Source organism: Pungitius pungitius, chromosome 11 (genome assembly GCF_949316345.1).
Source record: "Pungitius pungitius chromosome 11, fPunPun2.1, whole genome shotgun sequence".
NCBI classification, from domain to species: Eukaryota; Metazoa; Chordata; class Actinopteri; order Perciformes; family Gasterosteidae; genus Pungitius; species Pungitius pungitius.
The window spans coordinates 10691238-10708013 of NC_084910.1; the positions used below are offsets into that span (position 1 = coordinate 10691238).

Sequence of the window (16776 nt, forward strand, 5' to 3'; positions counted from 1 at the left end):
GTAAGAATGTTTGTAGAACCAGGTACTACTCTCATGTCAACACTCGGTTCCTCTACTTAGCTAAATTATAGTTTGGATTGGCCAAATGTGAGTGATAGGAAGCAGAGTAAAAAATAAAAATAAACATATAGTTGTTCGTACCAAGCAGTCCTCCTTTGATCTAGCTGAAAAAAGAAGTGAGCTACTGTGGCAGAGTTGAAGAGGATTATCAACTAATTGTTTCATCTTTTCTATAAATTGTGTATTTTACTTGTAAACTCCCCTTAGACTTGGAAAGTCCCAGAGACTGGCAAACCCTTCTCTGTACATGACTGTATTGATTCATTGTCTTTATACCTATAAAGTGTGGTCAGGATGCCCTCGGTACCGATTCCTTGTTGCTTGATTGTAAACTGTTGCGTTTGTCCTTCTGTGCAGAAGTCTATCAAATATACAAAGCCAAATTTCTCTTTCTAGGTCTCTTTTGAGTCCGTCATACTTCCACCATTTCATCAAGGAGAAGGATGTCAAAGTAAGATTCCAATAAATCATAGTTACAAAAGTTATAAATGTTTTGGAGTACTTTTGGGGGTAGCTTCAGGGTTACTGCTCAGTCATTTTGTAGATGTGACAATTCTATAAACTATCCACCCCAAGCAGTAATTCGGTTGCATCGGCCAGATGGTTGTGCTTCAATATTGTTTATGAGTAAGTGAAATTGGTTGGGGCACAACGACAACAGAAAACACACTAAAATAGAAAACCAGTCTCTGGTTCTCCTCAACAACAACAACAACAAAAAAACACATGCTGGACTATGCAATAGAAGAAAGAAATATCTGTGGCATTAAGCTTGATGTTAACATTTTTGTTCACCAGCGACTGTGGTAAGTGGTTTTCCAAATTTGCCGTGTGTAAAGCTAATTTTGTATGAAAACATATCAGTGTTTCCCCTACCATTATAACAGCGCGACGCCGCCCCCGCTGAAATTATCCCCCGCCCCCCTGAAAAAGCAGAATTTAAAAAAAAAGTTTTTTCCCACGCACGCAGATTCCGCTTCAACACGTGTGCGCAGATGTCCATATATGGACACACGCGTACCAGCGGACCGACATGTCTGTCTCTAAATAGTCGAAATGTCGCGTCACGCCCCCCAGCAGCAGAACCATGTTCTACAATCAGTGCAATACATTATTTTCTCGACTGGATCTCCACTTTTCGTTGAATAGTCTTTTCTTTTTCTTTGTCTCCTCTTCATGAGTTTTTTCTCTTTTGTGCCTGGTTTTCCTACACCTGCCACGTGCCTCCACATCCTCGACTTGCACGGTGCAGGTCTCAAGTTTGATAAAAAAACAAAACTTCCACCTGTCACGTGTGTCCGCTCGTATATGTTGCTTACTAACAGTGTAAAGTGGCCGAGATGCTCGAGAAGCCTGCAGAGAGTTTATTATTTTAGAAAACGGAGGTCCGCATCAGATCTCAGCCGGGTTTTCATCCCCGAGCAACGTCTTGAATAGGCGGCGCTTCTGATTTAGCCTGCGAGCTAAACTGAGACGGCGAAGCTAAGCTAAGCTAAAGACGTGCGCACTCACGTAGTCGCTGTACGTAATCGGTTTACGTGAATCACCGCTGCCACCAATTTGACCAAGCGTTCCGGTTTCGTGGTTGATGCGTTCATCGCACACCAATAACCGCCTTCACCCCTCAACCATGACATATTACCTCATACTATCTCAAACGCTAAACCATCCCAAAAACAGTATAGCACCTGATCAAATTAAAAGACATCAAAAACTGTAGAGAACAAATTCTCATTAAAATCAACTGAAGACAAATAGCATGTCTGTCTATTGGTGATAGAATCTCAAGCGAGTAGATTACCCTATAAAGGTTTAAATAGCAGTAGACCATCCTTAAATGATGTGGTCAACAGTCCATAAATTACAAAACAATGCATTAATCAAAAAGTTAAATTGGTACAGTGACATGAACAATCTCAAGGAGAAAACATGGTATGTATGCGTACACGATTAAGATTCAACCTGAAACCAAATATATCAAACACAAACGAAAAAATAATGTAGGAAGCTTCCAATAATTTGAATATGCTTTGCATGTTTGTGAGTGAAGGAATTTCCATGTGATTAATTGAGCGACGGATGATCACAAACTGATTGCAGGAACCATTCATCAGCTGTGATTGACTTAGGTTGTTACTGGTGTTTGTCCGTGTTAGTTGTTCCTTTGATGAGATCAGGTTGCCAATCGGCCCTGTAGGATTGTCTTTAAAACGGAGGTGTCCGACCACTTCTCATTCAATTGTTGGGCAGCAAGAGGAGAGGAGCCAGCAGAGGAGAGGAGGAACATCACCTTTACCTGTTTCACTTGACAGGTAAAAGAAAGTGTTGATTCGACAGTTTGGCATTCTATATATTACATGTCATGTGTGTCTTTATTTTGTACATTTTCGGCCTTTTGATTTACAGAACTTCCAAATCGAGTACATTTGTCATCATGGGTAACTCAGTTTCCAACTGCTTCACCACTCCTACCCCCAAGAAAGTGTCCTGGGTGCGGCAGAAAGAGGACACGTTCAAGCTGGAGGACGCCATGCCACAACGAGATGACGCTCTCCCGACTGCAAAGAAGAGGTCATCAGTGGAAAGGATCGACCTCACTAGCAGCATCCGTTACATGGACCTCCAAGAGAGCCACAGCCATTTTCCAGATATGGAAGAAATGGCAAAATGTCACTCTGTAGGAATTTAAGCCTTATGAATGACCGAATTTTTGAATAATTGAATCTTCAACTGAGCCTAACAACGTCAGTTGTGAATTTGAAAAGATAACTGCAAACAGCAGTTACTGCATGCTAATGCCAGTCTCCTAAACAGGGACAGCTTTTCTCTATGGGTGTGAAACAATGAGCAGGAAATGAGGTATCAGTGCAAATTTCAATCAATGAAACACAAACACAAATGTCTAAGGTAGACAAATGCCATAGTTCCTATCTTAAAAAGAATGAAATAATTTGCAACATTGAAGATCTTTGTTGGGGTTCACATGTCAGTATTTTCACCACTAATCTCATTTTTGTACCGCATGGATTTTAAATTTCAATAAAAAATTGTCATTATGTGGTTTAATCTAATAATTAACATTTGCTTAATATTGTTATCAAATAAACTACAATTAGCAAGTCATCAAAAAACACCCTGAATGTCAGACAAATTGGTGTGCCCCGTGCATCGCCACTGCTGCTTTTCATCGCCGTTTTTTCGCAGACATATTTGTCCCGTATTTGCCTTCACAACTTTGTACAGCTCTCGACCTGCAAACAGACGTTTGTGGAGATCTTCCTCCATGAGTTGGAGGCCACCTGTGCGTCCTTATAGCCCGCTAATGGTTAAATGAGTGGTCATATTTCTGTATTTCTTTCGGCAAAAGCTCTTCAATCTCAGTCATTCTCTCTTCAAAAACCTTCCTTTTAAAAATGGCGGTTATATGCTATTGTGACAATGCTAAGAGGGTAATCTGTTTGTTTTACGATCATATACCAACAACGGCACCCAAGGAATTTCACCCCAGGAATTATCAACGGGGACCACCAATCTATGGTCAACCACAGGACACAGGTTCGGACAACACAGGCACTGGACATGATTCCACAAAATTATACAAGTTTATTTATTAATATCAAATTGTTCTTAAAATACAGTTCACAAATCTACACTTAATGCAATATTACGCCCAAAAAAGGAACGTTTACGCGTACAGGTTACGTAGAATGCAACATAAAGGGGGGAGGAGGGGACTGAGGGCTCACCGGCAGAGATGACTTGCTGAGGGGGAAGGAACCCAATGTTACACCATACGTGAAAACAAAAAACACACCAACTATTGACACCAGGGTGCACTACAGAAAAATGAAGGAAACAACCACCACCGTGATCAGCCAATCACTCTTGACCATAGCACCAGCAGCTCCTGTTCATCAAAAAGAAACCACAGAGAGGAAACGAATGACTAAATCACAACACACAAAAACAGCCCCGACAGAACAGCAGTGGGAGGGTCCCGCAATATTTAGAGGCCCGCTACAGCAGGTGAGCCACTGGTGGGACGTAGAACCTTCAGTGCTCCAGCGGTGCACCACAACAACGCAGTTTTCACTGCAAATCAGAGGTAGCAGAGATCTATAAAACAGCTGAACAAGGCACATGTACACCTAAGCAGTAGAAGATGAGACAGCCTACAGCCTAGCCTAAATTGGTCGACGCACGTAAAAAAGCACGTAAGGGGCTGTTGCGTGTGTGCGTGTCCTTAGTAGAAATCTGTAGTAGTAGTAAAAAAGGGATTTTGCTTCTCTGTTCTTTCTCTTTTCCCCCTCTAGTATACTTTGAAACTATAGAATTTGAATTTGGAATGGAAGCTGTCAACACATTATAACCATCTTCTGTTTGTATGTCAAGTCAGATTTTTCTGTCTTTAGTAACTCACAAACTATTGATGTTGTTGTTTTTTAAGTTGTTCATTTAAAAAAAATAACTTCTCATCGACAGCCTGTTTTAACATGTTTGTTGATACGAATCTCCATAAAACAACTGTGTCTATTAAACAGTAGCAGTCACCCAAAAAAACCTGTTCTGCATCTTTTGAACTTCCTCTTTTACAGAAACCGTTTCTGATGAGCTTGTTTTACCATCAGTAACATAAACGTGTTGATACGAATCTCCATAAAACAACTGCCGAATTAGGTGAGAAAACGCAACACTATTCTACAGTATCAGTCACCCAAAATAACTAATAAGGCCTCACTATTAAACAGTTCTGCATCTTTTGAACTTCCTCTTTTATAGAAATGGTTTCTGATAAGATGACCGTAAAGAACTTTAACAGCATAGAATTTTAAAAACTGCTTTTTAATTTGCTTTCAGATAAAGAAAAAGAAGATAGATTTACACATGGTGAAGGACCATATTGCCTGTTGATTTTCTTTCTTTAATTTAGAAAGTTAAAACTCATAATTGTATGATCCGATGTAATCAAAAATATATTCACAAATCATTAATAAATGAAGTTCTTTTCATTACTAAATGCTTACACTTTTTTGTATACAAAACTGTTTTGGTTTATACAAATTTATACTGATATTCAAGGGTGGCATTTTTAAACTTCCTTTCTGCTTTCACACAACTAAACATTCTTCATTCAATGAGACAATGATATCAAAGTGAAGCTAGGTGGACAATGGCCCTTAGGCTCTTCAAACAAATCCAATTTAAAACCTCTTAAAACATCCAAACTCAGTCTCAACCTGGTAGGACAGCCTCATTATGATTCGAAGATCCAGAAATAAACCACCAATATCAGCTGGTGACAAAGCATTGACATCTATCTTTGAACGAACTCCTGAGAACAACGACCAGGAAGTTCATCTCATGGCAGCGGCGACACAAGAACCCCCGGGCGGGAGGAAAGACTCCCTTCTTCTTCAAGCAGGGCTGGACTGATAATCTGGCATACCGGGCAAATGCCAGGAGAGGTGACTAGCCATAGCCATAGCAGTGATTGCGGCTCGCAGGCAGCAGAGGAGAAGGTGCAGCAGGTGTCTGAGTCTGACAGTGAAGTCAAGGAGGGACAGAGCGAGCAGGAGAGTGTCATTGAAACGGTAAGCAAGCAGGTAGCTACATGAACAGGGAGGGAGTGTTAATCAGGGCGGGTGCATGAGGATAGTGTGTATGGGCCTGGCTGGGCCACAACGAAGATGATGACAGTTATTTAACAGATATTTTCTAATGTTTCTTCTGAATTTCCAATATCATCAATATGCAATATTACGGCAACTGAATACTCTAAATTTTATATATATATTATCAGGACGTTTTGTGTGAGTAATTCGTTTGTATAGGTTTTTTATGGGTATCTCAACAATTAGAGGTAAATGTTGTTTGATGTCATATTAAAAAGGGGTTTGTGCTCTTTAAAGGGATAGTTCACCCCAAAATGAAAATTGTGTCATCATTTACTCACCCCCAAGTTGTTTCAAACCTGTATGAATTTCTTTATTCTGCTAAATAAAAAGAAAGATATTTTGAAGAATGTCGGTAATAGTAGGAAGAAAATTACTATGGAAGTCAATGGGGTCCATCCACTGTCTGACTACCGACATTACCGTCCATGGCACTTACAGTAGTTCTCAGCTTTGTATGGGTTTTTGGGAACGGAACAGTAGATATGCATATCTACAGGGACCGCAAGGATAGTGTACTGGTTGGTGGTTGTGTCCGACCGATTGTGGTGGGCCGGTCTGAGCAAAAATGCCAGGGCCCTTTTTTTGTCCCAGTCCAGCCTTCAAGAGATACAAAATGGTGTTCAAAAATGAAGAAACTCCAGAGGCACAAAGGATATCTTGGATTGAAAGGTTTAAATCAAAAGTATGTAATAAAGGAAAAGCTGTTGTGCTAAAAAGTGAACACCTCAGCTGAGGACCCGCCGGTTTCTGCAATGCACAGGCCACCGAGTAGTTCAATGACTGAAAGGACTAAGGCAGTCGTCTCGTGGTGCGTTCATGTAACTGTTTATTTCGAGGTTTTTGCAAAATTGCAATTATTACATATATATACATGAACGCATAAAGGTTAGATGTCTTAGGGCGGAGTATAGAACCTCCGCACATAGCGGCCATCTTGTTAGGGGCAGCTTGCTCAACCATAACGTTGTGTTAGTACTTTAAACTACTATACTTTATACTTTCGAATAATGCTCTGTTTAATGTCATTTTCGTATGAAAACCCATTATTAGCATCTGGACTCCCCAGGAACCTGTGGACTTCAGCTCTGCCTTCAACACCATCATCTGCTGCAGGACAAACTCTATCAGCTGCACGTGCCCGACTCCACCTGCAAGGGGATCACTGACTTCCTGTCCGACAGGAAGCAGCACGTGAAGATGGGGAAACACATCTCTGCCTCTCGGTCCATCAGCACCGGTTCCCCCCACCTTGTCTGACTCCCCCGTCACCACTGTGGATTCCTTCCGTTTCCTGGGCTCCATCATCACCCAGGACCTCAAGTGAGAGCTGAACATCAGCTCCATCACGAAAAAGGCTCAGCAGAGGATGTTCTTCCTGAGGCAGCTGAAGAAATTCAACCTGCCAAAGCCAATGATGGTTCACTTCTACACGGCCATCATCAAGTCCATCCTCTGCTCCTCCACCACCGTGTGGTACGCTGCAGCCACAGCCAAGGACAAGGGCAGGCTGCAGCGTGTCATCCGCTTTGCAGAGAGGGTGATTGGCTGCAATCTGCCGTCTCTCCAGGTCTTTGAATCGGGCCAGAAAGATTGTAGCCGACCCCTCTCACCCCGGACATGAACTGTTTGTGCCCCTTCCATCCGGGCAGGAGGCTGAGGTCCATCAGGACTATGACCACACGAACAGTTTCTTCCCTTCGGCAGTCGGGCTCATCAACAGAGCACGGATCCCCCCTGACTGACTCTGACTCCCATGTTCATTCATTCACTTTGTCACTTGTCACTCGTCACTTTGTTTAGCTGGTGCACCTTATCTTTATTTTTATTTCTAATTTTATCTTTATCTCTTCTTACTTACTAACCCATAGCTTTAGCTTTAGCGTACTAACCCATAGCATATATTTTATTATACTTTTATTTTATTTTTATCTTATTGCTGCACTATGTTATCATTATTGTACTGTCTTCCGTCATGCACCAACCGCCAAGTCAATTTCCATGTATGTCTAACATATTATGGCTGTAAAAGACTAGCAGTGTTTTATTTTGATGATCCTGTTTCCTACCTTTATTTTATGTGACTTTTATTTTGACATCAAACTATCTGCACACGTGATTAATCGCTAGCGCTCATGCTGTTAAAGACACGAGAAGCCACGTTACAAGGCAATGCAGGTTTTAGAGCCGGAGATTTAAAAATATCACTAACTTTAACTAAAGTGTTCTTTGAAGTGTTTCTCATTCAGTGTTTTGTTTAACCTTGGCAGTAAACGTTGCTATATAATAAGTTGCTAGCTAGCTCTCTAACGTCCAAGTTAAGCTAACGGCGGCGGCCTTCCCAGGATTACCACTATATAGCACCCTTTGATATGCGGAGCGAGGTATGTGGTTCATAGTAATTGTATTTCATGTTGTTAACATACAGGAGTATATGCCCTCCATTGTCACAATCTGTTGTACTTACTTTTCTTAGGAGTTAGCATACTAAGCTAGCGCCATGAGTAGAAGAGCCTACGAGTCAAACGGCCGTTGGTCACGGCTGGTTTTTGACGGAGATGAAAGGAACTACGAACTGTGGGAGACTAAATTTTTGGGCCATCTCCGGCTACACGGTTTAAAGGACATTATTCTAAACGTGCCAGCCGATAGAGATGATGAAGAGGAAGATAAAAATGCTGAGGCATACGCAGAGCTGATTCAGTTTCTCGATGATAAAAGTTTGTCGCTGGTAATGAGAGATGCAGCGGACAATGGCCGAGAAGCACTGAAGATTTTGAGAGACTACTATGCTGGAAAAGGAAAACCCAGGGTAATAGGCCTGTATACCGAACTGACTTCACTTCAAAAGTTAAGTACCGAAAGTGTGATTGAATATGTTATACGTGCAGAGACCACTCACAGCATTGAGAAACGCTGGTGAAACATTAAGCGACGGACTGCTAGTGGCAATGATTTTGAAGGGCCTGCCAGTGTACAGAAAGCTTGAGGATAAATCCCTATCCGACACAGTACTCCTTTGCACAGGATGGTACAGGGGGGGGGGAATTCCTGGGCATCTTGGACAATATCCGTTTGAGACCAGAACCAGCTCAAACTAGTCGTCAAGGACGTGAGGAGATTATAAAAAGGGCCTGAGTCGGACAACAGGCAGACTCTTGGATAAATCCCAACACAGCCCTACATTGCGAAGTCTGCACCCAGGGAAAGTTTATCCAAACTAGGAACAGGGAGGCTGATGTAAGGGCAAAAGCACCCATAGAGCTGGTGCACACGGATGTAGCAGGACCTATAGACCCAGTGTCCAGAGACGGGTAGAGGTACGCATTATCATTTACTGATGATTTTTCCAGCACAGTATTTGTGTACTTTCTGAAAAATAAGAGTGACACAGTGCAGGCAACAGAAAAGTTTCTTGCAGACACAGCGCCATATGGCAAGATAAAGTGTATCAGGTCTGACAACGGTACTGAGTTTACGGGGAAACATTACCAAGCACTACTCAGCAGAAATGGCATTAGGCATGAGGCCGCAGCCCCATAGTCGCCACATCCGAATGGCACTGCTGAACAAAACTGGCACACACTATTTGACATGGCCAGGTGTTTGTTATTGGACAGTAAGCTACCAAAAGAGCTGTGGACGTACGCAGTCCAGACAGCTGCTGTAGTGAGGAACAGATGTTTTAACAACCGCACAAAGCAGACGCCTTACTCACTGCCCTAAAGGGAAACGACCTAACTTGTCCAGAATGCAGAAGTTTGGTTCAGAGTGTTATGCTTACAAATAGGACAAGAGAAAATTAGACGCAAGGTGTGAAAAGGGGATTTTTGTTGGTTACGACAAGAACAGCCCAGCCTATATGGTTTATTTTCCTGACACTGGAAAAGTGCAGAAGCCAAAGACTGGTGAAGTTTATCAACAAAACAAACACGGAGAGACAGACACAGACTGACATGACACCTGTCAATGATGATTTTAAACTGCAGCATAGAGTTATCAATACCAGTAAAAATACTGATGTGAGTCCAGCCCATACACAAGACCAGGTGCCAGTTCCTATGCTTGAAGTACACAACTTGACACTTGAGCAAAGGAGATACCCTTCAAGAGAGAGGAAGAAACCAGAGTACTTGAGTGAAAATGTGTCAGGAGACGAAGAAAGTGATGATCAAGCGCTCACTAACATAGACTATTGTTATAGAGTAGCGTCTAACATTCCTTTAACATTCCGAGAAGCTGTAACCTCACCCCAATCAAAGGAATGGGTTAATGCGATGGATGAGGAGTTACAATCATTAAAAGAAAATGACACATTTACCCATACAAACTTACCAGAGGACAGGAAAGCAGTGGGGGGTAGATGGGTGTATGCTATTAAAAACAATGCAGATGGGTCAGAAAAGTACAAGGCATGCTATGTTGCCAAGAGATACAGTCAGAGGGAAGGGGTGGATTATGAGGAGACTTTTTCTCCTACTGCCAACCTGACTAGTATCAGAGTCTTGATGCAAAAAGCGGTGCAAGAAAACTTGATCTTACATCAGATGGATGTCAAAACAGCCTACCTGCATGCACCAATGGATTTTGATAGGTTATGAGGTAAAATCTGGCACAGATACAAAGTTGGTATGCAAGCTGAAAAGGTTGCTGTATGGACTCAAACAATCAGGCAGAAATTGGAACAAGTTACTGCACGAGTATTTGAGTGAAAACAACTTTGTGCAAAATCCTTCTAATCATTGTGTTTACACAAAGGAGACAGAAAAAGAAAAGGTGATCATCTTAATATGGGTTGATGACATAATCATTGGTGCCCGTGATGAAAACGCACTGACGGTTGTGAAGGAGATGCTCTCAGCACGATTCAAAATGAAAGACTTGGGAAAACTCAGACATTTTCTGGGTATTGTTTTTGACCAAAGTGATGGATGTGTTAAGATGTCACAAAAGAGATATGTGGAAAACACACTAGAAAAGTTTAACATTCAAGACTGTAAACCTAGGGCGACACCTTGCGTACAAAAGTTAAACTACACTAATGATGCACAAGTGAAGAGTGACGTCAAAAAATACAGAGAGGCTGATGGAAGCCTGATTTATTTGGCTACATGCACAAGACCTGACCTGAGTTTTGTTGTGAGTAAACTGTCACAGTACTTTACTGAACCGACAGAGGAGCAGTGGACTACTGTTAAACATGTAATGAGATATCTGAAAGGTACAAGTGAAAAAGAAATGTGCTTCACAAAAAGCCCCAATGAAAAACTGCAGCTACACGCCTACAGTGATGCAGATTGGGCAGCCGACACAACGGACAGTACCACAGGGTATTGTGTAAGCCTAAATGAAAATGGACCTTTGATCTCATGGAAAACCAACAAGCAGCCCACTGTCGCATTGTCGACTTGCGAGGCGGAGTATATGGCGTTAGCGTCTACTACACAAGAAGTATTGTACCTAGTTCAGCTGCTAGACGGCATTGACAGACGTCAATACCCAGCGCCTAAAGTGTATGAGGATAACCAAGGTGCAATAGCGTTAGCAAAAAATCCTGTGAACAGACAGAGATGTAAGCATGTTGACATAAAATATCATTTTGTGAGGTCAACTGTGAGTGATGGGATGATAAGGTTGAAATTGCCCCACAGAAGAGATGGTAGCAGATGTGATGACAAAACCTGTAACACAGTTTAAGTTGACTAAGTTTGCAAAGTTCATGTCTGGAAATTAACCACGTATGTGAAGTAATGTGCATGATGAAGGCAGAAAAACGTTAATGTAGTTTTTTTTTTTTTTTTTAAAGTATGTACTAATGTGAGAGCAAGTGGGGGTGTTAACATATAGGAGTATATGCCCTCCATTGTCACAATCTGTTGTACTTACTTTTCTATACATCATATGCAATGTTGTGTGTTAGCGGCAGCCAATAGGATGCCGACAGAGGAGCAGTGGACCTGTATGGACATGTGACTGAATGGACATGTGACCTAGGAGAGGTCAAGTGAGCCTGCGTTCAATAAAGACGACTCAGTTCAAGTCAACCAGCCATGATGCTCCACTTTGTATTATTTGTACGTTAATAATATTCGGCCTAGCATTGGGTATTGACGCCGGGACCGTTGAGCGAACCCTCTCTGCTAACACTAAATTCAAGTAAATTCATTCCATGTTCATGTAAATGATAATTAGATTAATTCATATGACTGTTGCCTGCTATGCAGTTATCCATGTATGCTAAAGTGCATTTGTCAAAGGATTATTTTGTATCTGGCTAAATTGCCTTTGTTATTTCCCCCTTTCAGTTTTCACGGTGTTGGTGCTATGCACACTCGTCCGAAATAGAGTACACCCGTCAGGAAACACTCCCAAGTCTGTTTATTCAAGGTTGAAGGGATGCTACAATGGCAATAAACGTTTCCTGCTTCCTGATTATTATATAATTGCATTTAAGTTGATTACATCATATTGAATCCAACCATACACTGTAAAACTTTGCAGTGTAAAATTACAGTAACTTACAGGTGAAACTGCTGCCAGTAAGTTACTGTAAAACCTTTCAGTGTAAAATTACAGTAACTTACAGGTGAAACTGCTGCCAGTAAGTTACTGTACGATTTACAGTACCTGTGCTGTATCAAGGGAATACAGCAACTTACTGTATTGCAATTATATGGTACTTTACTGTAAAATACTGTCAAATTTACAGCCCCTACTGTGAAAGAAATACAGTATGTTATTGTAAATGTAAATGTACAGTAACTTGATTGATCAAAATGTAAGTTAAATTGCTAAACTAATTCAAAAAATCCAACTATTTCACTGGCAGCTCTATACCCCAAAACATTAAATGTAGTAGAAGCATCTCTAAAATGAACATTGACAAATAATAGGATATAACAACTTTCTCGTTTATTAGAATAGTATAAGTTTGAGCAAACATTATAATAACAAATTCAAATATTCAAACCAAAATAATATATTCAAGTCAAAATGGGATGGATAAGTTGCGTGTGTGAGAGTGTGTTTATCCAAGTAAGTGATGGGCTGACATTTGTACTTAACAAAACGTAACAAATAACGTTGCTGTACGGTGTGGGTCTATACGGCTCCGGACAAAGGCACTCGACACCAGGGTGGTGATTTCCAATGTTTTATTTTGTTCGTCTTGATCGGTAAAACGCGCCGGCGTCCAGCTCGCTCGTTCTGCCGTTCCTCTCGCTTGCTCTCCTTACTGCGTTTTTAAAGGGGGGAGAGCACACACACACACACGTCCATCACCGCCAGCTGATTGTCAAACGCTCCCACCTGGCACTGTTCCCCGAGCCACTCCCCCTCTCTCCCCCCTGCAGCCGAGCCGAAAACCGCGCCCGCCACCAAGTTACTAATCAGTTTCAAAAGAAGAGTCTCCCAATACACAAGGGTTTTTTACTTGACGAATCCATGCTGTAAAACAAAATTGTGTGTTGATCAATTAGCCAACTTCAATAATAAGCAAAACAATACAAATGCCTGTTTGGAAATTGTAGAGAGAGTTAAATCGAAAATACCCCATATGAATACAAAAAGCAACATGAATGAGTTGGGTGGTCAGTGAGTGAATGACTGAAATATGACATTTTTGTATGACAGGGTAGTCATACAATAGGAATGGGGATTCCGGGATGTCAGGTTTTTTTGGACCATTTTACCTCCTTTTGCTGGTCACCTTTCCTTTTTGTGCCTTTGTACCTCTCTCTGGGTTAATTCCAGCTTCTGGCGAGGTAAAACAAAAAGAAATAAACACCAGTCACAGCACTTCTAAACCATTGTTAATAGCAATCTCATATTGTTGGCATAATCATGCTTTTCCAATTCTGGACAGCATGTCCTCTTAACTTTTCACTTCCAGGATTAACAACACATGGTTTCTTATTGGCATCATTGCCAAGATATCGTTAAGTGATTTATGCGTAGATACATTTGCATGTATATCAACTCCTTCTGTTCAATGAGATGGCTGATATACAATGCCAGGTCATACGATACAATGCCTTCAAAAAGATCATGGCCGAGGCAGGGCGTTAAACCAGGATTACAAACATGAAAAAAAACTAGTTCACATCAATGAAACCAGCGATGTTGTGTGATCCCAGACACTCTTCCTGGTCTCCTGCTATGTCATCATTAACATTGGAAGCCTCTGCTTCTTCATGAGAGCACCCTGCTTGCTCAACAGTATTTTCTCCAGTAGCATTACCTCTATCGGACGTTGTTGGGGTTAAACTATTATCAACTGCACAATGTACGACTGGTCTTCCCTGTTTAATGTGAATCTTCAAGTGAGAAAATAAACAACTGACAAACTGTCACACTTGCCGGTACAGAAATCAAAGTGTCACAATTAAACATCTAATGTGAATGTCCTTATGCCGGTACATCCTTCATTCAATTTGGACTCCCGTGGACCTGGATGATCTCCATATAAATGACATTTTAAAGCCCAAACTACTATTACAACTATTGAAAGCACAGGAATCTGATGTGATGGGTATTTTTGTGAAGTTTCATAGTTTCACAGTTTCAAAGGCATATTTAGTACCACATCCATGGCTGCAAAATTGACAACTAAACAACAGAAAAACACACTTGACTACTTGTCTCACTTGTTATAATTTAAGTTACGTTACTAAGTTAATTGCATTCAGTATTTAGATGATAACTATGCTAAGAACAGTTTAGCTAACGTTAGCTAACTTGCATGCCAACCGCATGGAGAAACAAGTGCTAAATGCCATCAAATGTGATAAAAAACTTAAATTGAAAGACGACTTACCATGAGCTGAAGGCGAATCATTCAACCGAGTGTAAATGACGTCTATGCGCATGCGCAAATCAACCCGTCGCGGGGAAAGTTCGCTCGCGCGAGGGTTGCTTTGTGTCTTCTTCACTTTCACTGGAACCGGAAGTAGGAAGAAGTTCAAACCACGTACTCGGCGCAACGGAGAAAACTCAAAGAATAAAAATAGCGCGACTTAAATAACCTAACTAAAACAAATTGAATTGAAGTATTAACAGAGGAAATAGTATATTATTGTTAACTATTATATTACCATATTATGTTAATTATATTATGGCAACGGTGGCGTGGAGTAGAGAGGGTGCCCCGGGAAACCCTTCAGCTGCACACCACTCCCACGGAGTGGAATGGTTTAAAAAATAAAATGAATAAAAACATTGGTTAAAAATGCAAGGTAAATCGATTTGTATAAAAGCGTCAGCTAAATAACATGACATGTAATATATTATAATTCAAATGATTAAAGCTTCAAAATAAATACATGTTACTTTCCTCAGATTACCAGTACTCAGTAAATTACTGTGAAAAGAAACACTTGGCTGTTAGGATGATGGAAGCAAGTGTTAAAACTCCCAGAATGCCTTGCTTTTGCAGCAGTATACTGTAATCGCACAATACAGTAAGTAACTGTTGGATTTTCACTGTAAATTTACATCACGGTCTTACAGTGTAGCTGTGCATCAGTATTATTCTATAGTTTCAAAATCACTGCGGTATTACCCTATTCTCATTTCTTTATTGATTACATAGTTTCAGAAACACATTTGTATAGTGGTGTACACTAAATGCATTTTATTGAATGGTCTAATTTATGAATCGGGAAGTCAGTTTGTTTACAATGTTCCACACAACCAACCAAACTCCGTCCAGTATATTATCCTCTAAAATTGCAGAAATAAAATGGAATCTCTGTATTGCAAATAATGCTGGACCGAAGAGGAGGACCATAGACTCTGGCATCCAAAAGCTAAGTAAAGAAAATGACTTTTTATTGAGAAACTACAGCCGACGCAACAATATCACGTTATAAATACTGCGTATCGCCTCCCACAGTTTCAAAGACAACAGCGGTCTCCTGATCTGCTTGATGAAACTCCCCAAAAAAAGGAGTTCGACCAAGTTAAGCGCGAACTTGGATCCGAGGAGATCCAGTTTGTCCGGTTTCATCCTTTAACATTGAGGATCACGCTTCCCGATGGGAAGAGAGCATCTTTCAAAACACCAAAAGAAGCGACGGAATTCCTACCTGACTCCTCCGGTGAAAAGGAATGGACCAGACAGACGGAACCAACAGCTGGACCGGAACCAGACACTTTAGCTTTAATACTCACGTGACTCTTGGAAGCAATCTAAGGTTAAAACTCTGTCCTGGTAGATTTAGCCCTGTTGAAGTTCTAATTTAATTAGAACTAGAATAGAAATAATTATTATAAGAATTCTTTCAGAAGAGTGTGTTAAAAGTTATTTTGTGAGACAAACTGCGGGCCCTCCCCAGTTTTGTTACTTTTAGTTTCAGTTTATGGGACACACACTAAGAGGGCACATAATATCTTATACAAAGGGTATAACAAATGTTCAAATATACGACGGAGACAAACAAGCTGGAAGGAGATATTATTATGAAAGTGCAAAAAGACTTTCAACAATCTGAGTCTAAAGAACTTTACCAACGCTTGGTTAACAAATATAACACATTACATACCCATAAAGTTAAGAAAAACATTTTAAGAACCAAACAAAACTATTATGAATTGAGAGAGAAAGCTCATAAAATTCTGTCCTGGCAACTGAGAACAGAGGAAAGCTCGAGGACAAATAATGCAATCCAAACAGAAATCAACAACATGTTCAAACAGTTTTACATGAATCCATACCAGAGTCCGAGGACTGAATTTGTGTCTACCATTATATTGCCAAAGCTAAAAAAAAATGTGCCCTTCACCCAGGACAAATCAAAACAGCCTCTGGCTCACTACAATCAATTAAACCCCCAGGAGAGAATTTAGAAGACTTACTCACAACCCTTCTGATGGAGATGATTCATTTACCTTAACATCTTAAACTCTCCCTGAATCAGTTGACACTGCCAACGGAGTCCCCAAATGGCAACTGCCGGAGGAATATAACACAGGAACACCTGCAATCACACAACTGCGCCACGCTGCTGGATGGTGTCAAGACTACACGAGACTGGCCCTTTCTACT

General features: G+C 40.9%; 1 protein-coding gene across 10 annotated transcripts in view; it reads right to left on the minus strand.

Annotated features, from left to right (window-relative positions):
- The window catches only part of LOC119197487 (myelin-associated glycoprotein-like), a 54325-nt gene that overhangs the window by 4860 nt on the left and 32689 nt on the right, over nt 1–16776 (minus strand). The window contains exons 1-2 of one of the 10 annotated variants that reach the window (XM_037453844.2): nt 14548–15099; nt 13424–13487 (exon numbers count right to left, since the gene is read on the minus strand). The exons of 5 other annotated variants lie outside the window; for them this stretch is intronic. The gene's annotated coding sequence lies outside the window, so the exon portion shown is untranslated. Of the gene's footprint in view, nt 1–13423; nt 13623–14547; nt 15100–15817; nt 15933–16619; nt 16728–16776 lie in introns of those variants that run through there. 4 more of the 10 variants (XM_037453839.2, XM_037453841.2, XM_037453838.2 and 1 more) reach the window with 4 other exon arrangements.